General features: G+C 46.2%; 1 long non-coding RNA gene across 1 annotated transcript; it reads right to left on the reverse strand.

The window, feature by feature from the left end:
• Window positions 1-12067: 12067 nt before the first annotated feature.
• LOC138770148 (uncharacterized) lies at window positions 12068-27680 on the reverse strand. The gene is made up of 4 exons (XR_011359412.1): window positions 27596-27680; window positions 24247-24354; window positions 18129-18243; window positions 12068-12177 (listed from the first exon to the last, which is right to left on the reverse strand). It is a non-coding gene; the product is annotated as an uncharacterized lncRNA (long non-coding RNA).
• Window positions 27681-27988: the final 308 nt, after the last annotated feature.

Below are 27988 nucleotides of genomic sequence, written 5' to 3' on the forward strand. Positions count from 1 at the left end.
CTATTCAAATGTCTACCGCTACCCAATGCCTACAGCTACTAACCCCTCAAGTGTCTTCTTCCGGTGCCTACAGCTGATGACCTTCTAAATGATGACTATAGGTATATATGTCCCTGTAGGTGTCTTCTTCTGGTGCTTACACACAATACTATTACTGAAAACAAATATCCACTGGCTATGGGTGACATATTACAGTGTTAAATTAAATAGGACCACAGTCATGTAGAGACTCGGCAGACGTCACCGAGGCTGAAGGTTAAGTCTCACACTGTGTATTATTAAAATAATTTACGGAGAATGAAATGTGAGTAATGGAAGACGACTGGAGACAATCTGCGGCAAAGTGGGTGTATGTGAATAGAAGCTGATACGCCGTGAATCATGCTGCTTATCAGGCTCAGTAATTGTGACACAGCAACAAATCTGAGGTATTAGAAAGAGCTAGACATGGTCTGTAGCCGATGATAAAGGAAGGCTAAATCATTTATGGAATAGGACATCAACAAGCCCAGGCAGGAGCTGCGTCACGATGGCTTATTATAGGCGGATAAGGGGCGGGGATGGGTTTTGCCTGGATTGGTTGCATCAAAATTGAAATCCTATTTCCTGCAGCGTTCGTAGTCCTAAAAGAGTCATCTTGCATGGAAAGTCCATCTACAGTTGGGAGACAGCAGAGAGGCCTGTGTCGCCCCTTACTACTGCTGGTGTATGAGTAACATATTATACATTTATTTTATTATAGTTATATAATAGCCCTATTTCACGGAACGATTATCGTTCATAGACTCGCTCCAACGACCGCTCGCTAACGAGCACTTAACGATTTTTTTAAGCGAACGATAACACATAATACGTGTGGGAACGTGAACGATATCTGTAGTGTAACGATTTTTTTGCGGTTGTTACATCGTTACATGGTCGTTTAAAACGTAGGGAAATGTAGGTAGACATTTCAAGAACGACTGAAAGATTTTTTTTATTCAACGAAAAGATTAGCGAATTATTGTTGAAAGACCAACGATTTTTTTTCGACATGTTGAAAAAAAATAGTGAAGGACTCAACGACGATTTCGCTGTTGTCGTTCGCTCGTTTACAGCTATTCCACAGAACAAATATTGTTAACGAGCGGTCGTTTGAACGATTTTATGAACGATAATCGTTCGAAAAAGTTCCGTGGAATAGGGCCTTAAGGCAATATAACTTTGTTAAAGCAAAGTATTATAATTTTTTTTAATTGTTCCAGAGTACTTCTTTAAAAAAGGCAAATAAAGGAGGCTTTTGAACATTTCCTATTAGTTGAAGAGGAAGTTCCACGAAACTGAAAAAAGGCAGGCAGGGGGGTGCGGGAAATTAATAATCTCACCCATCAAGACATATGGAAATTTCAACTGCACACTCATTTGCAGTCTGTATACTTGATCACCACTCCATCTATTGCCTGTAAAAATTTCAAAAATAGTTTGTGCATTCAGATGGGAGCTTCGGGAGTCTTATTTTTTAAATCAAGGAGGGTCCCAGCAGTCAACCTCCAGTAATTATACACTAATACCCTATCCTATGGATACTTCAAAACCAAAATCCCATTTGAGGCTATGTTCACACTACGTAAAAGTACAGCCGTTGTTGCCGATGGCAACAACAGCCATACTTTTACAGCGATGGAACAATGCCTGTTGTTCTATGGGATCCCGGCCGGAGCGTACACACATCGTACACGCTCCGGCCGGGATTCCATGCAGCGCCGCAAACAACTGACATGTCAGTTTTCTGCGGCCGGGAATTTAGTGAATTCCGGCCGCAGAAAGACCTGTCAGTTCACACAGTGAAGCGAGCGGCTCCGGCCGCTTGATTCACTGTGGGCTATAGGAAGCTCTGAGGCGGGCACGCTGATGCGCCCGCATCAGAGCTCTGCGGCAGAAAGGATCATCCGGCTGGTACTTAAGTACCGGCCGAGATGATCCGGCCAGAGACCGGCCGTTCTGTGACCTGACCGGGGTCACGGAACGGCCGGTCTCTTACGTAGTGTGAAAATAGCCTAATACAGACAGAATAGATGAGCATAACTCGATTATTCGGCATTTGAATACTGGTGGCTAAAGAAGTTTTAATGCAGCCCTAGGGAGTCTGGGAAAACGTGTGGTGTCCCACTAGGGGTGTTACAGTTATATACACCCTTCGCAAAAGTCTGTACTTTTTGTATTCTTATCATGGTAAAAGTAGTACTGAAAGCCACTAGATGTTGCTGTATTATGTATGTAAGTATGGAAGCTGCACAGCTGAAGGATCTCAAAGGGTTATTGTGTTTATGTGTCACCAGAATCTGTAAACCAGTAGGATTTCTGCTTTCATCTTTCCTATCATCTCCCTCCTTTCTTCTTCTGTTGCACTCTTTCACCCAATCACCGCGCACCATACATGCTTTGGTGGAAGTGAGTCACACAGGAGACAGGAAGAGTAAGTCAGTCTTAGTCAGTACCCAGTATGGGAAGGACGCAAGACAGTACACTGCTACCAACTTCTTCACTAGTTACACTCCAAAGCACTATGCATTGTTAAACTCCTCTTAAGAGAGGACTAGCTAGAGATAACCTCAACCCACACCGTGGAGAAGGAGAAGTCACAGTGCAAGACAGTATCCACTGCTAGAGCCACAGAGCCAGTTACTGATCCTGACAGAGCAAAGTTGCAGGAGCCTATGAACTCTGTCTCATCCCGGCAGACCACAGTACTACATGGGTTGAGACTCTCACGGAATCCTCCTCTCTGCTTCTCTACTTCTTGTTTTACTCCGCACAACTCAAGCAACATGAATATATCCTACACTGCACTTATCCTACAGATCTGGTCGTTCTCTTATCAAGTGTTTATTGGAACTTTGTCCAGTGTATCTCAGAGACGTTATGTATTACCTGCTGCACATTCACAAGTAGTAAACCAATTCAACTTTATTTCTGTGATTATTCACCACCACCGACACAGCACACACACCGCAACCTTGGGACATTCTCCCCTTTCTGTGGGTGGCCGGTCCTACTATCCAGGAGGGTCACTACACCACTCTGGCCATCCGTGACTACATCATCCCAAGGGACCCGGTAGCATCTAGGCAGGACACTGACCACAGGCGAAAAGGGTACAGCCGACCTCCTAAAATAAAAGCAGGCATGCCAGCACACCTGTGTGCCCACCAGGCACCGGCATCACGTGACAACACCTTAAGGTCCGGCTGTATCTCGGCCATCCACCATAGAAGTGGTGTCACACTACAACACCTAGCAAGTGACCAGCCGCTCCTCAGATATAACATCACACCGGGGGTACACCACACATGGATACAATCTATGGCTTAGGGCTGTATCCATGTTTCCCAGGACTCCCTAGGGCTGCATCCAATTTCTTCAGCTGTCAGTATTCAAATGCTGAACGACTCCATCATGCTCAGGATAGTCTCATCTCTAATAGGCACGCTTTAGCACCGAGAGCAGCCGTAGTTCTGCATTAACTTTCTGAAGACTTTGTATGACTCTAGGCGGCTAGAAGGAGCTCTGGTACAGATTGTACTTCAGTGGAATAATTGCCTGTGAGTCCAGTGTGTAAGATGGAGATAATCTGACTTCATTCTCCATACAGATAATAGGACAGTCCATGTTATTACAGTCTCCGAGGGAAATGGAGACCACTTCAGAATCGGCTTCATCTCTTCATGTACTGAAGTTGAGAAGAAAGAGAAATTGCAAAGTAGTCATACATTAAACTCAAACAGAATGAGTCACCCCCATATGGTATACGCTGCCCTTTCTATAAAGAACAACTAACTCTTAGGGCCTTATTACACGGCCCGATACTGAGGAGGTCAGCGCTTGATTGCTTCTCGTTCCCCGTCCACTGTCTGTGCTATTACATGAACAAACATCAAGCGCTGGGGGGGAGGTCGGCAAGGGGAGCTGCGGGAGGGGCTGCCCGGATGATCCTGCCTGGCCAGCAGACCGCCGCTATCGTTATCGTTGTGATAGGTCATGTTTGAGGACAGGGATGGGGAACTCTCAGGCCTCCAGCTGTTGCAAAACTACAATTCCCATCATGCCTGGACAGCCAAAGCGAAGCTTTGCTGTCCAGGCCTGATGGCAATTGTAGTTTTGCAACAGCTGGAGGGCCAAAAGTTCCCCATCCCTGTTTTAAGACAACGATCAGTTGACATCGTGCATGTCGGCTGATTGTTGCCTTTTAACATGACCTATTACACTGAACAATTATCGGCCGAAACGTCCGATAATCGCTTGGTGTAATACGGCCCTTAAAGGACAACTCCGGCAAAAAGTATTTTTTAATATGTTATTACTTATGGAAATTTATGGAAATTAATGTACATTAATTATGGGAAATGCACATATACTGCTATTTCCCTTAATTTAGTAGATCATGGAGTGTTAGAATTCTTTTAGAAACAGTGACGTCACGACCCAGGGTGTAATTCCTATGGAGTGTCCAGCAGGGGGCGATCTATATGTAGAAGCCTATGGCACTGTATTGTTTCTATGGATGTCTATGTAAAGTAATGGAATGGAATGTACAGTATGCTTTATTGATTAAATACATCTATGGAATACTTTGGGGAGCAAGTGTCTTTGCTCCCCAAAGTATTCCATAAATGTATTCAATCAGTATATTAGGAGGGCACCAAGCAGGGAGGGAGAGAGGTGCCTGTGCATCTACCTTACCCCTCCCTCCCTGCTCGGTGCTGTTGCTGCCACATATATACTGTACTACTCCTCCCATCATCTGCTCATAGTATAAGCAGATGATGGGGAAGGAGTACCAGGGCTGATCTCCAGGGCCGCCTGTGCACTGGACTATATGCACTGAACTACTACTCCCATTATCTGCTCATAGTATGTGCAGATGATGGGAGTAGTACCAGGGTTATCCCTATCACATGCCTGCCGCCGCTGATGCCGCCGGGCGCAGGAGGGAGCTGCTTATCACACAGGGGCTTCTGTGCAGGAGCCATCATGCCCCCTCAGCTTTCCCCTCCTCCTTCTTCCAGGATCCGGGGAAACTTCCCACTATCCCATGGCTTACTCCCCACCCGGCCGCCGCTTTCCGTTCACACATACCGGCTCCCAGTGCTTCCCAGTGTCCCCGGCCGGCACGCAGCCTTTTGTGTGTGGGTGAGCAGATGATGGAAGGAGTAGTACAGTATATATGTGGCAGCAGCACCGAGCAGGGAGGGAGGGGTAAGTTAAATGCACAGGCACCTCTCTCCCTCAGTGCCCTGTACTGATTGAATACATTTATGGAATAGTTTGGGGAGCAAGGACACTTGCTCCCCAAAGTATTCCATAGATGTATTCAATCAATAAAGCACACTGTACATTCCATTCCATTACTTTACATAGACATCCATAGAAACAATACAGTGCCATAGGCTTCTACATATAGAGCGCCCCCTGCTGGACATTCCATTGGAATTACACCCTGGGTCGTGACGTCACTGTTTCTGAGAGAATTCTAACACTCCATGATCTACTAAATGAAGGGAAATAGCAGTATATGTGCATTTCCCATAATAAATGTACACTACAAATTTGTCTAACTTTCCATAAGTAATAACCTAGTAAAATATACTTTTGGCCGGACTTCTACTTTAAAGGGGCTGTCTGTTTTGAAAATCCACTGGCAACATCCTCTTATGGAATTGGAATTCTGAATCAACAGAGTATGCTTTCCCAGGCCCCCCTTCTGTTAGTCAGAGCAGAGAATGACCCAACAGAGTCTCTCAATCTCTGGAGGACATTTTTTTTTTTAAATAAGCTGGTGTCAGACAGTTATACAAATTTGCACTTTATTTCTATTCAAAATTTTAAGTCTTCCCATGCTTATCAGCTGCTGTATATCCTGCAGGAAGTGGTCTCTTCAGTCTGACACAGTGCTCTCTGCTGCCACCATTGTCCATGGCAGGAACTGTCCAGAGCAGTAGCAAATCCCCATAGTAAACCTTGTACTGCTCTGGACAGTTCCTGACATGGACAATGGTGGCAGCAGAGAGCACTGTGTCAGGGTGGGTTGAGGAATCCGCACAGAGAAGTTCTGGCAAATTCCATCACTTGTCTTTGCTCGCGGCCGTACGCATTTCCGCCTGTGCCATAGACTCCATTCTATCCACAGGCAGATTCCTCCGTCCACTGAAAGAATTGACATGTCAATTTTTTGGGCGGACGGCGGAATTTGCTTGACTATAGAATTGAGTCTATGGGACGGGCAGAAATGTGTCCGGCTGCGAGCGGGGACAAGCGGCGGGATTTGCCAGTACTTCTCCATGCGGATTCCTCAGACTGAAAAGAATACACCACTTCCTGCAGGACAGACAGCAGCTAATAAGTACATAAAATGATTGAGATTTTTTTTTTATAGACGTAATTTACAAATCTTTATAAGGCTGGGTTCACACTGCGTTTTTGCAATCGTTTTTTTTTTTCATCCATCCCCCCCCCCCCCCAAAAAAAAAAAAACACATATAAAAAACATGCATTTGTGTGTAGTTTTTCCATCGACTTTCATTATAACAATAAAAAAAAAATATCAAAAGTATTTTTTAACTTACACAAAAATGTTGTCCACCTCATTTTTGTGTCCTTTAAAAAAAACTGATGCACACCAATGCATCTGTTTTTTTTGGAAAAAGAGGAAAGTCTCCGGCTCTCATAAAATAACCAATTCTTTATTATAAATTCATTTAAAAGGCCGACATGTTTCGGACTTACTCGTCCTTAATCATGGCTCTGTAAATGCAGATAACATTGTTCCAAAATAATGAAAACAGCTACAGGAATATCACAAAGTGGTGAAAATCCTCATGTTGTAGGTCCCCTGTTTGCGCCTGGTATCATCTCCCACACTGAAGTGTGGGAGATGATACCAGGCGCAAACAGGGGACTTACAACAGGGGACCAGTTATGTGTGGTTGGTCTGATCCCGCAGTTATGTGTGGTTAGTCTGATCCCGCAGTTATGTGTGGTTAGTCTGATCCCGCAGTTATGTGTGGTTGGTCTGATCCCGCAGTTATGTGTGGTTGGTCTGATCCCGCAGTTATGTGCAGGGCCGTCTTAACAGCATTATGGGCCCCTGGGCAGAGGTGCGAATTGGGCCCCACCCCCCGCGGCCGCCGCCATCAAAACCCCCCATCTTTGCAACCCCGCCCCTAGCCAGTACAATTACGTACAATATAAAATAAAAATTATTGTTAACATAAACTTTAATTCACAACACAGTCTTTCAGCAGCGCAAAAACAAAAAATAACCGTGCGTGCATGCCTCACCAAACAAGACCAGGTTGGCTTCAAAGTATCCAAAAAACGCAATGGAGACAGCACTTCCAACAGCAATCTGCAGGGTTTATTGTCACACCAGTGCATTATGTCTCATATATACAGAGGGGCAACAACATGACTATGAGAACCATGTTGTCTCCCTGTATGTATACTGTATAATATAATATACAGGGAAACAACATGGCTTATATATATATATATATATATATATATATATATATATATATATATATATATATATAAATAAGGGCAAAACAACATGTCTCATATATACAGAGGGGCAACAACATGACTATTATATATGAGAACCATGTTGTCTCCCTGTATGTATACTGTATAATACAATATACAGGGAAACAACATGGTTCATATATAGAGAAGGGCAAAACAACATCTCTCATATATACAGAGGGACAACAACATGACTATTATATTATATATGAACCATGTTGTTTCCCTGTATACAGAATACAGGGAAACAACATGGTTCATATATAATATAATAGTCATGTTGTTGCTCCTCTGTCTATATGAGACATGTTGTTTTGCCCTTCTCTATATATATGCCAGATAACAAGCAACAAATATTACCACCGCATACTGACTAACACCACCGCTGCTACTGACTAATCCACTGTACACAGATCACTATCACCTCATCCAGTCATATAGAGGTACCCAGCTCTAAACAGGTTCTGTACGCCATATACATTATAGTGCAGATACATCAAGTGACTCACATGGGACGTCTTCCCTTTTCATCTTCTTTTCCATTTGCCCTGTGCCGTTATGAGAACTTCTCCGAGCCACGAATCCACAGAATCTGCCAGACAGACATATTAGGCTCCACACTCTGTCACCATCCTCATCTCTCTACACACTGCACATCTGTATTGGCCCCTTATAGATAGCTCCCCCTCTATTACCCCTTATAGATGGCTCCCCCTGTATCCCCCCCCTTATAGATGGCTCCCCCCTGTATCCCCCCCTTATAAATGGCTCCCCCTGTACCCCCCCCCCCCCCCGGATAGATGGCTCCCCCTGTATTACCCCCTTATAGATGGCTCCCCCTGTATTACCCCCTTATAGATGGCTCCCCCCTGTATTACCCCCTTATAGATGGCTCCCCCTGTATTACCCCCTTATAGATGGCTCCCACCTGTATTACCCCCTTATAGATGGCTCCCCCCTGTATCCCCCCCGTATAGATGGCTCCCCTGTATCCCCTCCTATAGATGGCTCCCCCGTATTCCCCCTTATAGATGGCTCCCCCTGTATCCCCCCCTCGTATAGATGGCTCCCCCCTGTATCCCCCCCTATAGATGGCTCCCCCCCCCCCTCGTATAGATGGCTCCCCCCTGTATCCCCCCCTATAGATGGCTCCCCCCTGTATCCCCCCGTATACCCCCCCTCATATAGATGGCTCCCACCTGTATCCCCCCTTATAGATGGCTCCCCCCTGTATCCCCCCCTCGTATAGATGGCTTCCCCCTGTATCCCCCCTATAGATGGCTCCCCCCTGTATCCCCCCTATAGATGGCTCCCCCCTGTATCCCCCCTCTTGTATAGATGGCTCCCCCCTGTATCCCCCCTATAGATGGCTCCCCCTGTATCCCCCCCTCGTATAGATGGCTCCCCCCTGTATCCCCCCCTATAGATGGCTCCCCCCTGTATCCCCCCTATAGATGGCTCCCCCCTGTATCCCCCCTATAGATGGCTCCCCCCTGTATCCCCCCCTATAGATGGCTCCCCCCTGTATCCCCCCCTATAGATGGCTCCCCCTGTATCCCCCCTATAGATGGCTCCCCCTGTATCCCCCCCTATAGATGGCTCCCCCCTGTATCCCCCCCTATAGATAGCTCCCCCCTGTATCCCCCTATAGACGGCTCCCCCTGTATCCCCCCTATAGATGGCTCCCCCCTGTATCCCCCTATAGATGGCTCCCCCTGTATCCCCCCTATAGATGGCTCCCACCTGTATCCCCCCTTATAGATGGCTCCTCCCTGTATCCCCCCCTCGTATAGATGGCTCCCCCCTGTATCCCCCCTATAGATGGCTCCCCCCTGTATCCCCCCCCCTCTCGTATAGATGGCTCCCCCTGTATCCCCCCCTATAGATGGCTCCCCCTGTATCCCCCCCGTATAGATGGCTCCCCCCTGTATCCCCCCCTATAGATGGCTCCCCGCTGTATCCCCCCTATAGATGGCCCCCCCTGTATCCCCCCCTATAGATGGCTCCCCCCTGTATCCCCCTTATAGATGGCTCCCCCCTGTATCCACCCTATAGATGGCCCCCCCTGTATCCCCCCTATAGATGGCTCCCCCCTGTATCCCCCCCTATAGATGGCTCCCCCCTGTATCCCCCCCTATAGATGGCCCCCTGTATCCCCCCCTATAGATGGCTCCCCCCTGTATCCCCCCTATAGATGGCTCCCCCCTGTATCCCCCCTATAGATGGCTCCCCCTGTATCCTCCCTATAGATGGCTCCCCCTGTATCCCCCCCTATATATGGCTCCGCCCTGTATCCCCCCTATAGATGGCTCCCCCCTGTATCCCCCCCTATAGATGGCTCCCCCGTATTGCCCCCTTATAGATGGCTCCCCCGTATTCCCCCCCTATAGATGGCTCCCCCCTGTATCCCCCTTATAGATGGCTCCCCCCTGCACAGCAGATAAAAAAAACAAACACCCAACTCACCTACCAGCGCTCCCCCGTCGCTGCTTCCTCTCCTCTTCTGCCCCCGGCTGATGCGTCGCTCCCCGGGGGATTCTCCGGGAGAGCACACATCCGGAAGCTCAGTGTGCGCCCAGGCCGGGACTTCCAGTACAGGAAGCCCCAGCGACGCGCACTGAGGTTCCTGATGCATGCGCTCCCGGAGAATCCCCCGGGGAGTGACGCATCAGCCGGGGCCGGATTTCCTCTTGCGACCGCAAGCAAGAAAGTGCTTGCGGTCGCAAGAGAAGGGGAAGGGGGGGCGCGCAGGGCCGTCTTACCCATTGGGCATGGGAGGCGGCTGCCCGGGGACCCTTGCGTCCTAGGGGGCCCCTGCCCACTGTGACAGCGGGCAGGGGCCCCCTAGGGCGCAAGGGCCCCAGGGCAGCCGCCTACTATGCCCAATGGGTAAGACGGCCCTGGTTATGTGTGGTTAGTCTGATCCCGCAGTTACAGTATGTGTGGTTAGTCTGATCCCGCAGTTATGTGTGGTTAGTCTGATCCCGCAGTTATGTGTGGTTAGTCTGATCCCGCAGTTATGTGTGGTTAGTCTGATCCCGCAGTTATGCGTGGTTAGTCTGATCCCGCAGTTATGTGTAGTTAGTCTGATCCCGCAGTTATGTATGGTTAGTCTGATCCCGCAGTTATGTGTGGTTAGTCTGATCCCGCAGTTATGTGTGGTTAGTCTGATCCTGCAGTTATGTGTGGTTAGTCTGATCCCGCAGTTATGTGTGGTTAGTCTGATCCCGCAGTTATGTGTAGTTAGTCTGATCCCGCAGCTATGTGTGGTTAGTCTGATCCCGCAGTTATGTGTGGTTAGTCTGATCCCGCAGTTATGTGTGGTTAGTCTGATCCCGCAGTTATGTGTGGTTAGTCTGATCCCGCAGTTATGTGTGGTTAGTCTGATCCCGCAGTTATGTGTGGTTAGTCTGATCCTGCAGTTATGTGTGGTTAGTCTGATCCCGCAGTTACAGTATGTGTGGTTAGTCTGATCCCGCAGTTATGTGTGGTTAGTCTGATCCTGCAGTTCTGTTCCTATCTGTCCCTGCATTCTTGCTCATATACATTTGGGAAATTAGCAAGAAGTAGGAGACAGATGGAAGAGAGAGTGATCACACCACCAGGGGCTTTTATTACTCTACTGTTTTCCACGTTTTAGAAAAATAATTTTCGATATGTCATGGCTTATCTGATCGGCTTCTATGAGGAGGTCAGTTATAGACTAACTTCTATGGGCTGCCCGGACAATCTAGCGATCACCCAGGTAGCCCTCCCTCACCTCCCAGCACCCCTTCCCCCCCCCCCCCCCCCCCCCACACCAGCTCTTACCCGCTCACTGCCGGAACATGTAATAGCAGTGGCGGCAAGCGGAGACCGAGGAGCAAGCGAGTGCTGACCTGACAGGGCTGAGCTCGTTTACTCCTCTCAATTGCCCTGTGTATTAGGGGCTTAAGGCCAGTTCACATGGAATAAAATTGGTGGAATTCCACCGTGGAATTCCCGCCAGCCTCCGTTTCATACAGGCTGTTTTAGGTAGGGCTTGCGCCTCCTCTCTCCGTGCCTCTCCGCTCAAAGAATGGACATGTCAATTCTTTGAGCGGAGAGGTACAGAGAGCAGAGGTGAGCGAGCCCTCCCATAGACTGCCTGCATGACACCGAGGCTGACGGGAATTCCGCCAGTTTTACTCCATGTGAACTGGCCCTAAGGTTGGTTCCTTCTGAAGTAGAGCTACTTTCCATATTTTTTCCCCAGTGGCTCATAATCCTCACATGCCAGTTTGGGACTCTCTTCAAGGGGAAATATTAACCTTTGTAGTTTTATTTTTGTATTTTATTCATGGACCAGGTGGATCAGAATGAACACACTATAGTTACAGCCCAAAAAGGAACAAATAAAATACTTCAAACATAAAATAATATTAGAATAGGATATTTCTCTCCTACATGTTATCATATGCTAAGCAGCGGCAAAAACAATCGGAGAGCTTTGCAGCCGCCATAAACAGGAATTGACCTTTATTACCGTTGGAAATTGAAAATGGAAATTAAACAGCCATGAATGAGATCTGATCTTTGATGAATTTCTTTGAAGTGTTCGGCTCTTCTTTAGAGTTTTGAAGTATTTCCAGGAAAATCCTGTATGATAAATCCAGATGAATGACGTGTAAGATCTATGTTCTCTATAGATTTCTATAGAATCCACATAAGACTCTATGGTCTCCATCACATCCAGCCTTAGACATTGGTCATAAATAGGATATTGCTTCTAATTACGAGCAGACGTTTCACCATTCGTCTGGGCCAAACAGGTCAAAAATCGCATAGACGCATTAGAAAAGGGTCATGTATGGGTTAATAAGGGCCACGACCCTATCAGGCTGTGTCCATTAGGGGTTTATTGCTCTATTTAATAATAGAAGAAGAAGTAGATGATGTTGTTTGGCGCAATCTCTTTTTGAGTCTCTGGGCTATACACTGATGATAATTTTTTTTCAGCAGGGATGAGTCGAGAAATCTAAGAGTTAGGGGGAGATTTATCAAACATGGTGTAAAGTAAAACTGGCCCAGTTGCCCCTAGCAACCAATCAGATTCCACCTTTCATTTTCCAAAGAGTCTGTAAGGGATGAAAGGTGGAATCTGATTGATTGCTAGGGGCAACAGCCAGTTTCACTTTACACCATGTTTGATAAATCTTCTCCTTAGTGTTCAATATTTCCTGCAGCGCCACCACAAGGGAAACTAGGTATTACACAGTTTTTACTGAAAGCAGTGAACTGTCTATGTAGTGTGTGGACGTACCAGGTCCTCCAAGGTAGTAGACGCTCTTTGTAGCTGCTTTTAGCTATGACTAATACAGTGATGTATATGAGTATTTAAAATCGGTTTTCAAGACGAGACTCCATTTGTCAAGGATCCGGTATAGGTATTTAGATCTGGAATAAATATTAAAGCGTTTTTCCAAGACTATGGCCTACCCTTAAATATTAATAGTCATGAGTTATCGGGTATCGAGTCCTGGCACCCCTACCTGACTAACCCCTAACTAATCAAAGGCTTAGGCAAGTACTGCACTCTCATTATTATGCATAGACTATATTTTGTAGCTGCTTTGCCAGCTGCAACACGTAACTCAGCCCCATTCATTTTAATGGGTTCAAGCAGAGTACCAGGTAAGCTGAGTACCAGGCACAGATGCTACAAGACATGTGGAGCAGTGTCTGATGAGCATATAGAATTTCACACACAATTTCACAAGATTTGTTACAAACTTTGCAAAAAATTTGGTTCAGTACTGAACTGACCTTTTTGCAATGTTCGTAATGGACCCAGTCCAAAATGGTGGCCACAAAATATAATATGCATAGAAAACAAAATAAAGGATATGCTCACCTGTCCTCGTTCCTCCAGTATCCCACTATAGGTCTCCACTGTCCCCCGCTAATTACAGCCACCTCCAGCCCCCTCGGCCAATCACTGGTGGCAGCTTTGTCTCAGTCAGTGATTAACTGAGCAGGCTGTCACTCCTGAAATGAAAGTGACAGCCTGCTCAGCCAATCACTGACTGACTGAGACGGGACAGCACTGTGGCCACTGATTGGCTGAGCAAGCTGTCATTCTTGTCTCAGTCAGGAAATGGAGGTGGCTGCAACCAGCGGGGGACACGAGGAGTGCGGACAGGTAAGTATTGATAAAAGAACTTTTTGAGCAACACTAAAACAGCCATACACCTGCAGTGCGGTTTGTTTAAGGTTTGTTTCAGAAGAGCCAGAACTTTTCTTCAAAGTTGAGCAATAGAACCCCTTATGGATAAATACATAGGTGCAGGAGCACACTACCTTCTGCTTAACCCCTTATGTACTGCAGTGTGTAAGTGACCCAAAGATCAGAAGACAAGGAGATCTTTGCTTTACTGCTGGTGCACTGATAACCCCTGACCTCTGCACATTTTCCTACTTGATTGCAGCAGGCAGAGAACAGAGGTCAGGGGTTATCAGTGCAGGTAAGCAGATATCTCTTTGTCTTCTGCCTGTTAACCCTTTTTTGTGTTGCAGCATGTAAGTAAACATTGGGTCACACAGCAGTACATAGGGGTTAAGCAGAAGGACACAGGGCACTCTTACCTTCTCCACCACCCCGGGCCCCCCTCCGGCACGGGCCCCATAGCAGCTTCCTACCCTACCTCTATAGTAGCTACACCCCTGTTTCATATCAACTGGTGCTAGAAAGTACCAGAGATTTGTAATTTACTTCTATTAAAAATATCAAGTCTTCCAGTTCTTGATATCAGTTGCTGTATGTGGTGAATTCTTTCCAGTCTGACACAGTGCTCTCTGCTGCCACCTCTGTCTATATCAGGAACTGTCCAGAGCAGGAGCAAATACCCATAAAAAACCTCTCCTGCTCTCCAGACTGGAAATAATACACCACTTCCTGAAAAACATACAGTAGCTGATAAGTACTGGAAGACTTGAGATTTTATAATAGAAGTAAATTACAAATCTATGGCACTTGCTAGCACCAGTTGATTTGAAAGAATTTTGTTTCAATGAACTACCCCTTTAATCATGAAAGCAACTATGATTAACCAAGAATACATTGCAGATTGACTAAAAACCTTCAACCACTACAAACACTGAAAACCCAGAGAAAGCTCAGACAAGCAGGGACAGATTTAATGTAATGTGAATAGCTACCGCTACCACTGCATATAAAATGTTCAGTATTTTATACAGTTTGATGTATTTCCACCATCCATTTATGTTATATATAGGTTGGCATTTAAAACCTCTCATGCTCCGTCTCATGATCCAGTATTACCCATCCGTGCCCTTGTCACAGGACTGAATGCGCAGTTGTTAAACTTGATGTAATTTCCATGGACACATTGCTGCCAGGCAGATATATGAATGTTGATCATTTGTCTCATAAGAGACCTCAAGGTCCTGTATTCCACGTCAGGACATGTCGACTAAATAGGGCTGTATGCCATAACCTTATACTGTCTCCAAAGAGGAAATGGACAATTATTCTTCCCAAAGGGCAGGGACCTTTATGGACGACATTTCATGGGGGTCAATGTGTAAGGTACAGTCATAGGGCCACATGTATCATCCGGCGAATGAATGATTTTCGGCGGAAAGTGCCGATTTGCTTTTTTTTTTAAGCAAAAATGGCGGATTTGCGAATAAAATAGTCGCAAATCGGCACTTTCCGCCGAGTACGCCAGGGGGCGGAAAGGTGCCGGAAAAGGGGCGGAGAGTGGGCGGAACGGAGGACGCGGACTCAGAGTCCGCGCGATTTATCATCCGTTCCGCCAAAATGTACGCCGAAAACCTACTCCAGTCCTCAGCTGGCATAGGTTTTCGGCGGTGCGCAACGGCGCGCACAGGATTTATGTAGAGGCAGTCCACCTCTACATAAATCTCCGTAGCGCCGGAGCTGCGGGGGCATTTCTACGTTCCGGCGTAAAAAACGCCGGACTTAATAAATGCCTCCCATAGAGTAGTAGTTAGATGTTATTTTACTTATCTATGGACACTTTAATAAATTCGACCAGACTGGTCAGGTTCAGATTTCCAAGACATCCCAAGATATAGAGAACTGTGAGTGTGAATAGAGAACATAGAGGTATGATAACCATAAAGACCACAAGGCAACCAAGATGAGGATGTCCCCATTCTCTTGCATAATGGACATCATGGGGTCACCCGGGGGTCAGGCAAAATCCAATGTCAGCCATAAGTGTAGGTGATCGGCCAAGGGTTGCGCCATTCTTTAGTGAACACCAATCCTACCTATCTAGAGTTGGGGCAATGGTTAGGGTTCTGATGCTACTGCTGTTTGTTTCCATTCTTGTAAAGCCACTGCATCAGTAACCCCTTCTCCCCTCACGTGCCTATAGCAGTGTACTGTATAAATCATCACCCCAGCACAGCACTAGTCTGTTCACGCATCACCAAGGTCTATGGTAAGTTGTCATTTGCTTTTTATTTCTGATGTTTCATACAACTTTTTATGAATTTTGTTTAGGACTGCTGACTAGAGATGAGCGAGTAGTGAAATATTCGACTTTCGAGAATTTGAATCGAATAGGCACCGATATTCGACTTTTCGAATGAGTATTCGATCCCATTATAGTCTACGGAAAAATTATAGTCTACGGCATTTGGAAATCAAAATTCGACCACTTGGAGGTCACCAAGTCCCCCATGAAACCTCCCTAAACGATGTAAACACCTCCGAAATGACACTGGGACATTAGGGGGAGCATGCCTGGGTGCACCCAACACCCCAAACTTGCAGTATAATGCCACTCTCCGCAGTTGCGAAGGAAAAATACTTGCGAACGCTTTACGAACATTTACGGCAATGTTCCCACATTTCGTTCGTATTTCTTGTGCAGCGTTACATACATGATTCCAATGTGCGTCCGCAGAGTGTTATGTTATTCGCGCGTATCACGCGTCATGCTGTACGAATGTTACTGGAATAGTATGTATGACGTGCCTTTTTCTGGGCTACTGGAACAATATGTATCACGTGCCTTTTACTGGGCTACTGGAACAGTATATATCAGGTGCCCTTAGTGGGCTACTGGAACAATATGTATAACATGCCCTTAGTGGTGTTAAAGATGGACACTATAAGTCACTTGTACACACATGGTACTGGGATGAATACACCTGCTGCTGCTGTTATTTCATCTATTTCTTAGCACTGAGAATGGCTTTTGTTTCAGAGATGACTTTTTCGCTGGATATTAGCCCTGAAAAGGGACTTTTGGGTTCAGTAGTAATCCTGCCTAACCAAAACGCTATTAAAACCTATCTCTCCCTGCTCCAAGATTTTTCCCTGGATAGGTTGAAAGCTCATCTGCGGTCGAGAAGCGGAAGTCAAGTATTAAAGATTCTAGGTCATGTGGTTCAGCCACCCAATGAGGGTAGACACCGTTTTCGCGCTGCGTGCGTACTCCCAGGGTCCCTTACGGCCTCCCTGCATGGTCAATGGATTAAAAAAAGCACCAACTGCGATGGGAGGGCTTTAGAATGTTTCCCGCGTATTAGCCTCACTACTCGATTGAATTCCAATCTTTCGAATACTGCAATATTCAATCGAATACCTACTCGATCGAATCGTATTCGCTCATCTCTACTGCTGACTAATGCCAGGATTCTTCCCCACTATAGGTCCTAGGAGCCATTGTCAGGACCCAGGAAAGGCAGCTGCTAAAAGTGAAGCATGGTTCTGCAGTCTAGCAATTGTCATCAGTGTAACACACCAGCGTCTCTTATCTGTAAAAGACTCCACATTGGGTATCTTAAGCAGGCCCGCTTCTGCCATGAGGCGGTCCGGTGGGGATGCCGGCTATCACTCGGGGCGGCCGCCTGAGGTTTGCCTCAGGCGGCAGAAACCCTTGAATCGGCCCTAATCTTAAGCTTAATATTTCGTAGAATGCCAGAACTCCACTATAACTAATACTCGGAAGACAACACTTATGGTCACTGTAGTGGCTGCCATTTATGGTTGACTCCCAATGTCATTGGATCTTGCTCCTCTCTTGGTTGTTACAATTCCTTCATAACGGATCATTGTTTCCAATGTCCATTTGAACTACTGCTCTTAAATTGAACTCATCCTAATGGGTCAGGTTATAGCCCCTCTCTATGAACGGTCATCCATGGTACCTATACAAGCAGAGGCGTAGCTAATGTTTCTTGGGCCCTGGTGCAAGAGGTCAACTTGTCCCCCCCCCCCAACCTAGCGTTGCTATTGGTATATTGCTACAGACAGCTGGCTGCCAAGACAAACACATTGTGATAAGGTAGCAGGGGGCTCCCTATGTGTTCTGCCCCTCTGTTTTCCTATTACAAAGTGCTTGTCCTGGCAGCCAGAAGCCTAGCGAAATTTTGATATAAAGGTTGCAGGGCTGCCACATCCGGATATCCCCATTACCCCCATAGTAGTTCTAATTTCACATATTGATAGCCTATCCTTGGCATAGGATATCAATATGTGACCAGGGTGCAAAAACCCACTGACCAGACTTTTTAAAGTTATTGCAGTACAGATATATCCAGTGACTCACAGGAGGTGTCTTCTCTGCATGGATTACTGCTCACATTTTTGCTGATCAAAGTTCTTCACCATCTTGCCCGGCCATCATGAAGATTTCTCCTGGTGATGCCTCGTCTTTGCAGGATCTGCCAGACAAACATTTTAGGCTCCTTGTTCAAGCCTCAGCCTCATCTGTATACAAAATCCTATGTGTATTGCCTCACACAGTAACAGAACCCCCTCTGTTCCACCATATAAGCAGTTATGGTCAATATATGTCTCTAAATAGTATACAAGCCCCCTCAGTGCCTCCATATAGTATTAGTCGCTCTGTGCTGCCATATAGCAAAGGTTTTTTCTGTGCCCCCATATAATTAAAGTCAGCCCAAGATAGTAGTTAGGCCCTCTCTGTGTATCCATATAGCTGTGTCCCATACAGCAGTTAGATGCCTCTCTGTTCCCCATATAGTAGGCAGATCCCCTCTGTGCATTAGCATGAAGGTAGTCCCCCTTTTGTAATATATTTAAAAAACAAAAACATACTCAGCAGGCTCCGTAGTTCCCAATCGTTCCTTCTTAAAAAAAAAAAGACATAATATATAATAACCTGCACACACATACACATATCTATATCTATCCATACAAAAATAGTCTGCAGCACTCCCAAGTAGTTAGGCAAAAAACCTGTGGATTTATTGCACCAAAGTGGTAAGCAAACAGCATTCATATTTACTTTTTCTTATGCCGCACAGTTTTTTCTAACTACTTGGGAGCGGACTACTTATGGATATATCTGAAGCCTGTGGTTAGGGCAATCTGGCTCAGGGAAGAAACAGAGTGCTGCACATCACACCTATGGCTGATACTAGTGCCGCTTGGCTAAATAAAAAACACATCAGAATTTTGTGTATGAATTGATCAAGCCATACTGCCCCATGTACCTCGTGCCGGTATCTGATACACATGGGTCCCTACACTAAGTCCACACCGTGCCAGTCAGTGGCCACCAACCCCGCAGGCGTGCACAGCCAGGGAACGGGGGCCATGGGACGGCCCTGCGACCCCCATGCCACAGGACCAGACCCAAAAACACCACACCAGAACCCGGCCAGCACCGCCGGCGGAGAAGGTCGCCCCCAAGCAGCACAAGTCTGGATAAGGTATTGCGCTCACCATAGCTGCAGCAAACAGAATGGGAAAAAAACAGGAGGGATTAAAACCATGTGCACTCAGGTGTCTCCTGCTAATTGCGGTCATGTGGGTCTCACCAGGAGGAGTGCAAAACACGGAGAAAAGAGAGAAACAAAATGTGGCTCAGGGAAGAAACAGAGTGCTGCACATCACACCTATGGCTGATACTAGTGCCGCTTGGCTAAATAAAAAACACATCAGAATTTTGTGTATGAATTGATCAAGCCATACTGCCCCATGTACCTCGTGCCGGTATCTGATACACATGGGTCCCTACACTAAGTCCACACCGTGCCAGTCAGTGGCCACCAACCCCGCAGGCGTGCACAGCCAGGGAACGGGGGCCATGGGACGGCCCTGCGACCCCCATGCCACAGGACCAGACCCAAAAACACCACACCAGAACCCGGCCAGCACCGCCGGCGGAGAAGGTCGCCCCCAAGCAGCACAAGTCTGGATAAGGTATTGCGCTCACCATAGCTGCAGCAAACAGAATGGGAAAAAAACAGGAGGGATTAAAACCATGTGCACTCAGGTGTCTCCTGCTAATTGCGGTCATGTGGGTCTCACCAGGAGGAGTGCAAAACACGGAGAAAAGAGAGAAACAAAATGTGGCTCAGGGAAGAAACAGAGTGCTGCACATCACACCTATGGCTGATACTAGTGCCGCTTGGCTAAATAAAAAACACATCAGAATTTTGTGTATGAATTGATCAAGCCATACTGCCCCATGTTAGGGCAATCTGCTGGCACCATTATGTTGACTGATGTGCTGCTCCGCTTTTTTGTGTGTGTGTGTATATATAAGGTGGCAGAGGGGGGCCTGGCCGGGGCCCCCCCAGATAGCGGGCCCGGTCGCCATGGCGACCGTGGCAACCACTATAGCTACGCCACTGTATACAAGTGAATGGACAACCACTGCATGGTTGAGTTGAGTTGGCCAAATAGGGATCTCCTCATTGCGATGGTTCTCTATAGAGAATCTCCAGAATAGGGGATGTCTTCTATGACCTCAGGCTGTGAAAGCATACTGGGATTAAGTTTTACAAAGTAGAGCCTCCGTACTTGGTGACCTCTTCCTTCAAGGTTGTCACTAGTCTTCAGAGAAACACCACCTAGTCCGTCCAGTTATTTGACCAACTGTGACTTATTAAAGTAAAATCTGGGCCTAGAATTTTAATTTTCAATCAACATTAGGTAATAAAGAATCTCACTGACTCCCTCTCGCCGAGATCATACGTCAACTGGACCAGTTCCACAAGGTAGATGTTAGCGAAAACCATCACCGATCATCTGACTTGTTTAGTCTTGTCTAGTCACTTAATTAATCGATCTTAAATCGATTGCTTTACCCTGAGTTGTTCTGCTGTACTGTCAATGGTCATTCAGAGGCAAATGTTTCCTGGAAGAAGTTAGTTATTGGTTATAAAATGACGGATTGTAAGGGATTCCAGTGTGCGCCCCTTGAGAGACCATGGAGACGAACCATGTTGACCCTTATGTGCTATTAAAGTAAAAATCCATTTCACTGTGACATTAAAGAGTAAAATGGAAGTCAATGGGGATATACAGGCATACAAAATTAAGGATAAGATAGGCCATTGATATCAGATTGATGGGGATCAGGCTCCCTGGCCTGTACCCCCCTGATCAGCTGACTAAGAGGAGGGGGGGGGGGTGAAATTCACCAGTTACAACTCTTGCATTTTTAGTAAAGGCTTTTCCTGGTACTGCAGCTTATTCCCATTGAAAATTAGCTGCAATACCAGGCACTGCCACTAGAAAATGCATGGCGCTGTTCCTGGTAAACTGTAGTGGTGTAAGGAGTCAAACCCCCTCCACTGGGAAAATTAAACATTACATATGATCCCTAATGAAATCTACAAATTGTGTATGTAAAAGCATTGATGTGTTGAATCTTCCAAAGCAAGAACACATGCAGGATGGAAATCCTTTATATTCTTTGTATAATGTCAATCATGGAAGAATTCTTGATGGTAGAGGTCTACCTGTCCATGTCACATTTGTAACCATCCTTTCCAACACTTGAAAAACACCTCAACCAGACTTTTTTTTTTGTATTTTTTTTCAAGATAAGGTGTCATGTTCAATACACATAAACCTATAAAAGAACGGCCACCTTGCTGATGGTTTCCATGTGGCAAATCAATTCTAAAGGATAAAAATGAACCAGAAAGAAAGCAAAATCTCAGAAAACATGATCTGACTACAAAGTCCGTTGACTGCTAAGGAAGGTAGTTCTGATGATACCTATAATAGGATTGCAGGGACGTTCTGTTCCTTTGAAGAACACAGTGACCCTTCTCCTAGTGGTGAAGTCACTAAAGGCTATTTTAGGTCACTGTGGAAAATGGAAAATGTTTAATATTTTTTTTGCACCTCTATGAAAGCCATAAATTCTATGCGCTGCTTCTAAAGGCTGCACAGCTGCATAGGACTCATATATAAAGCACAACGCCGCAGAACAATGAGTGCATAAATATAGAGAGAGACAAGCCGAGAAGAAGAGCAAAGACATTCATGGAAATATCACTGCTGAAGGTAGCAATTAGCAAGTGCCTGACAATTCCCACAATCCACCTGTCTGTAGTCTGCCTTTTGCAAAGTAATCCTAAAATATCAAGGGGAGCATGTCATCAGGAGAGCAGGGAGAGCATGTCATCAGGAGAGCAGGGAGAGCATGTCATCAGGAGAGCAGGGAGAGCACATCAGGAGATCAAGGGGGGAATGTCATCAGGAGAGCAGGGAGAGTACATCAGGAGATCAAGGGGAGCATGTCATCAGGAGAGCAGGAAGAGCATGTCATCAGGAGAGCAGGGAGAGCACATCAGGATATCAAGGGGAGCATGTCATCAGGAGAGCAGGAAGAGCATGTCATCAGGACAGCAGGGAGAGCACATCAGGAGATCAAGGAGAGCATGTCATCAGGAGAGCAGGGAGAGCATGTCATCAGGACAGCAGGGAGAGCACATCAGGAGATCAAGGAGAGCATCTCATCAGAGTAGGGGGAGCATGTCATCAGGAGAGCAGGGAGAGCACATCAGGATATCAAGGGGAGCATGTCATCAGGAGAGCAGGAAGAGCATGTCATCAGGACAGCAGGGAGAGCACATCAGGAGATCAAGGAGAGCATCTCATCAAAGTAGGGAGAGCATGTCATCAGGAGAGCAGGGAGAGCACATCAGGAGATCAAGGGGAGCATGTCATCAGGAGAGCAGGGAGAGCTTTTTTTTATCATAGACTAGATATTTGATATTCTTATTTTTGAGAATGGGAGCTCCAGAAACATTCCCCAGTCTATCCTCACAACTAGGACAAGGCATCCATGATTTTGGGAAAGGCAGCATAAGTGCACAAATCTGCAGCATTCTGATCTCTCTGTCTGCCTGCCCCTGTCTGAAAGCCCTGTCTGCTATACATTACAAAGGCTGATAACCTCCCATGGGAACTGTAATTGTGCATTAGAACCGCAGTGTATGGAGGCTTAGCAATCCCACCTGGGCCCTGGTAACTATGGAGGACCCCAAGGCTCCTGTGTCCCATAGGTGGGCACCGGTATTATAAATAGTAGATAGTATGTGAAGGTCTGTTACAGATTTTACATTAGGGTCCAGAAGATTTACATTACAGCTCTGCAGTGCATGGACGGCTTCCCCTTATGATGCTACATAACACACCAGACTCCAAAGACAAGGCTGCAACCTTGACAACTGCATATGTTCTAGAAATACTAAGCAGAGCGCTTGCAGGATAACATCTACTTTGTGGGGTTCTCTGCGCAATCATAGACCCTGTGCACACACAGACATCTGCCACCCACACTCCATTGTCCAATTCTCTCCTTAGATGACCTTCGTAATTAAAGACACAGCGTTTCCTGGCACAGCACAAGCTATTATCTCTAGACCACTCCGGCTTCCGGGGATGGGGGGGTGGATAGGAAGTGGCCTTGGATGTCCTATTACTGTATGTGCAATACTGCAGCACACCGGTGACTATCACATCCGCCACGCTGCCAGTGCTGCTGCATAGTGTACAAGAGCAAGAAATCCCCTATAGATCAGCAGTCATCCTCCTCTATTAGCTTTTTATCTATGTCATTAACCCAGTGCATCATTTTTTACATCTTATTTTTTAATGCTTTGTTATTATTTGGTTATTTTGGTGCAATGCTTTTTATATGGTGTCGGCAGATTTTTATAAAATGTCCTCTATACACGGCCCCAGCTCATAAGCAGTGAATGGGAAATATCACACTATTACAGACAATGATTAAAGTGCACCTGCCATTTAAAATATTTTTGCAGAAATCAATAGTACAAGCGATTTTAATCGATTTTATTAGGCAAAAAGGCCTCTTTCTCTATTTAAAAAGTGGTTTTGCAATCCTCCCTTCCCCCTTCCTAACCATGCTTTTTATCTGCTTATTATCAGGCAAAACGCCTTCATTACAGGGAAGTAAAGTGAAGATGGGTTCTGTTTTGTCCATTATAATCTATGGAGAGGCCGAGGGGGATGAGTTAGCAGCAAGAGGAGACAAACAGCTGTACATTTTGGAGACTGTCTGGGCACATAAAACACTGGATTCACAGGTCAGAAACTTCAGTGTTAGTGTGAGAAGATTGCAAGATGCTGTTTTGTACAGCCCTGCTTTTCTTCTCTCTGTGCCCCCTCATCCCCCTCTTGTCCCCCCTCCCCTCATAATGCATTATAGACGAAGAAATCCTGCTTCTTCTGAAGTGATTGGGCTGGAAAAAAGATTTTTAAGTACAGAAGGAAACTCTTTTGCTGAATGAAACCTATTACAGAGTTTCTTACAATCACTTGTACTATTGATATTTATTGATTTCTGAAAAGTGATATTTAAATGACAGTTACACTTTAAGATCAACATTGATTTTCAGCACATTCCCAGTGGCTCACAAGTTTACATGTACCTGCTTAGTATTTGGTAGAATTTCCCTTATTTAGGTCCCACATTTTGGAGTCTTCTGCAATCCTCTGATAATAAGTAGCTGGGATTTTATCTATGCCTCTTGACAGAACTGGGAAAAAAACAAAAAACAAAAAACAGAAAGTGTAACAGCAACCTACAGGTGCAAGTGCTTACGGTACATACTCCCCCCGGCATACACACGATAAAAACCTGCTCTATAGATATTGAAAAATGAGGATCTTAGAAAACTATTTGATCAAACAGAGTGTACCATGTCACTACGTTAATGTGTCCTCAGAGACATGGTCCCTACTCTAGCATGCTCCTAAATCTGCTTAAAAACACCCATTGGTCATCGACATTTTCCTCTGCACTGCAGCCTCTAGTGATCATGTGATGGTCACTAGAGGCTGAAGTGAAGCTGCAGAGGCTAGGGTACAGCCAGTAGTGGTGATTGTTTAGTGCTTAGACCTCACTGGGGTGCAGAACACCTATCATTCCGACAGTGATGCTTTTTATTAAAGGGGTTATCCAGCACTACAAAAATATGGCCACTTCCTTCCAGAGACAGCTCCACTCTTGCCTCCAACTTAGGACGGGGGTTTAATGCTCAATTGCATTGAAGTGAGTGGAGCTTAATTGCAAACCACCCCTGAACTGGAGACAAGAGTTGTGTTGTCTCTGAAAAAAAGTGGCCATGTTTTTGTAGCACTGAATAACCCCTTTAAGTAAGCAACCATCCAACCTTAGAGTCTTTATTATGCTGGGGGCCTTATACTGGAGTCTTATACTGGGATCTGTATTATGCTGGGAGCCTTATACTGGAGCCTGATAGTGTCGTCTGTATCATGCTGGAGGCATTATACTGGAGTCTTATACTGGGATGTGTATTATGCTGGGAGCCTTATACTGGAGCCTGATAGTGGATTCTGTATTATGCTGGGAGCCTTATACAGGAGTCTTATACTGGGATCTGTATTATGCTGGGGGCCTTATACTGGAGCCTGATAGTGGATTCTGTATTATGCTGGGAGCCATTTACTAGAGCATGATTCTGGGGTCTGTATTATGATGGGGGCCTCATACTGGGGTCTGTATTATGCGGATTTTGGGCTCTATAATATATTATAGACTTGGTTATGTGGTCTTTATTATGCAGGAGACCCTATTTTGGGGTCTGTATTCTGCAGGGGCAGATACAGGGGTCTGTATTATGCTGGAACCTATAATATGTTGAGGGTCTTCTTATGGGGTCTATCATATGCTGGAGGCCTGATTATGGGGGTCTGTAATATATTGTGAGCCTGATTCTGAGGTCTGTATTATTCTGGAACCTATAATGTGTTGAGGGCCTGCTTATGGGGTCTATCATATGCTGGAGGCCTGATTATGGGGGTCTGTAATATATTGTGAGCCAGATTCTGAGGTCTGTATTATGCAAGGGTGTAATACAGGGGTCTGTGCTATGCTTGGGGCCTAACACCGGGCTCTGTAGTATGCAGGGGGGCCTGATTCTGGGGGCTGTATTATGCTGGGTGGGGACTTGGTTTTGGGGTGTATAATATATTGTGGGCCTGATTCTAGGATTGGTCTGTACTAAAGTGGCTGAAAATCTTATGTGCTGTACACATCCCCTCCCTTTGTACTGTAAGGCCCTCCTGTGGTGAGCCCCCAGAGGTGTTATATCGGAGGGACGGCCACTCCGGAGGTGGATGGCCGAGATACAGACGGACCTTAGTAGATTGTCACGTGATGCCAGTGCCTGGTGGGCACACAGGTGAGATGGCACGCCTGCTTTTAGGGTGTAAGGCCAGTTGTACCCTTTTCCCTGTGGTCAGTGTCCTGCCGGGTTGCTACCGGTCCCTCGGAATAGTGTCACAGGTGATGAAGTCACAGGTGTCCGGAATGGTGTAATGACCCTCCCGGATAGTAGGACCCGCCACAGAAAGGGGAAGTGTCCCAAGGTCACAGTGTATAGGCTGTGTAGGTGGTGATGAATGACCACAGACTTATGAAATAACGTTGAGTTGGTTTACTATTTGTAAAGGTGCAACAGGTAATACAGAAGGACTCTGATATACACTTGACTAAGTTCCAATAAAGACTTGAACATAGGACGACCAGATCTGTAGGATAAGTGCAGTGTAGGAGATAGTCGTGTCGGTAGAGTTTTGCTGGGGTAGAGTAGCAGAGAGGAGGATGCCGTGAGAGTCTCAACCCATGTAAGAGTGTGCTCTGACGGGATGTTGGAGGATACAATAGAATACTTGTAGAAGAAGAAGAACACCTGTGCCCGTGTGGTGACCTTTGCTTTCAGTCTTCACACCTTATGTCCACTAGCGTTGGCCAAACGAACTGTACTAATGGGTTACACAGGCCCCAGACCTTGTTACCTGGGTTGAGCAGAATGCTGAGGGTTCCCTGCTGAAACCCACTCTGCAAGATGGAGTTCATAGGCTTACTGCAAATTTGCTCCGCCCGGATCAGTTCCTAGCTCTTTGGCGCTATAATGGATACTGTCCTGCTCTGTGACTTCTCCTTGTCCACGGCGTGGGTTGAGGTTATCCTGAGAGGTTTAACACTGCATAGTGCTTAGTGTAGGTACTTGTAAGAGAAATGGTAACAGTGTGCTGTCTTGCATCCTACCCATGCGGGGTACTGGCTAAGACTGACTACTTGGGGACCTGGCAGAGGGTTAGGGCCCAGATAGGACTGCTGTGGAGAGCTATCTTGTCTGTGTCCTTTCTCCACACTGTCCTAAACAGAAGACTCTTGCTCCTCCCCCACCCATGGGACTTACTTCCTCTACAGCGTGTAGGGTGCGCTGTGATAGGGTGAAAAGAGTGCAATAGAAGAACAGAAAGGAGAGGTGATAGAATACTGGTCTACAGATTCTGGTAACATATAAACACAATAACCCTTTGCGATCCTTCAGCTGTGATCACACCCACAATAGACCGAAACCCCACCCACAATAAGCCACGCCTCTAATTGTCACAGCCGAAGTGTCCCTGGAAACAATTCTTAACTGTTGACAACAATGGGAATCCAATCAATGCAGCCTGGGGGCGTGACTGCATGAAAAGAAAGCGGAGACATGGGATTTATAGTAGACAGAGACACAGCTATACTGTCTACTGAAGACACAAACAATGAATAGCAGGCAGAGCATGCTGGGAGTTGTAGTTTCACTGCAGCTGGAGAGCCAGTGCCTGAGAAATGTATATATATATACTCTGTCACATATCATATATTGTTCAGATCATAGAATAACTAAAGTATGTATGTATCATAGCCTCTTGTTTTTTATGGCCGGCCTCATTGATTATCAAGGTCATTGAATCCTTCACCTCTGCCGCAGCACGGCATGCTGGGAGATGGCCCACCTATGTAGTCATTCTATGTCACCTCCCTGCCTGTCAATCCCCGTTGCCATGGCAACCAGTGTCACACGATGGGCAGTTGCCATAGGGGCAGAGGCTGATGCCATGGTAACCGGAAAGACCTGCTCTCTCAGCAGTCCGGTGGTCTCCATGGTAACAGGAGGCAGGGTTGCCATGGCAACCCAGGGCAGGTCCTTCTTTATCAACTCCTGACAGATGGAGGGAAATTAGCGTAGGTGCAATCTCCAGGACACTGGGCAGAGGACACGATCGCGTGCGGTTTAGAGAAAATCCTTCCAACTGCGTCCTCAAGGCGGGAACCATCTCATATGTCTAATAGTTATTATGGATGCCATTGTG

This window comes from Dendropsophus ebraccatus, chromosome 12, assembly GCF_027789765.1.
Source record: "Dendropsophus ebraccatus isolate aDenEbr1 chromosome 12, aDenEbr1.pat, whole genome shotgun sequence".
Lineage (NCBI taxonomy): Eukaryota > Metazoa > Chordata > Amphibia > Anura > Hylidae > Dendropsophus > Dendropsophus ebraccatus.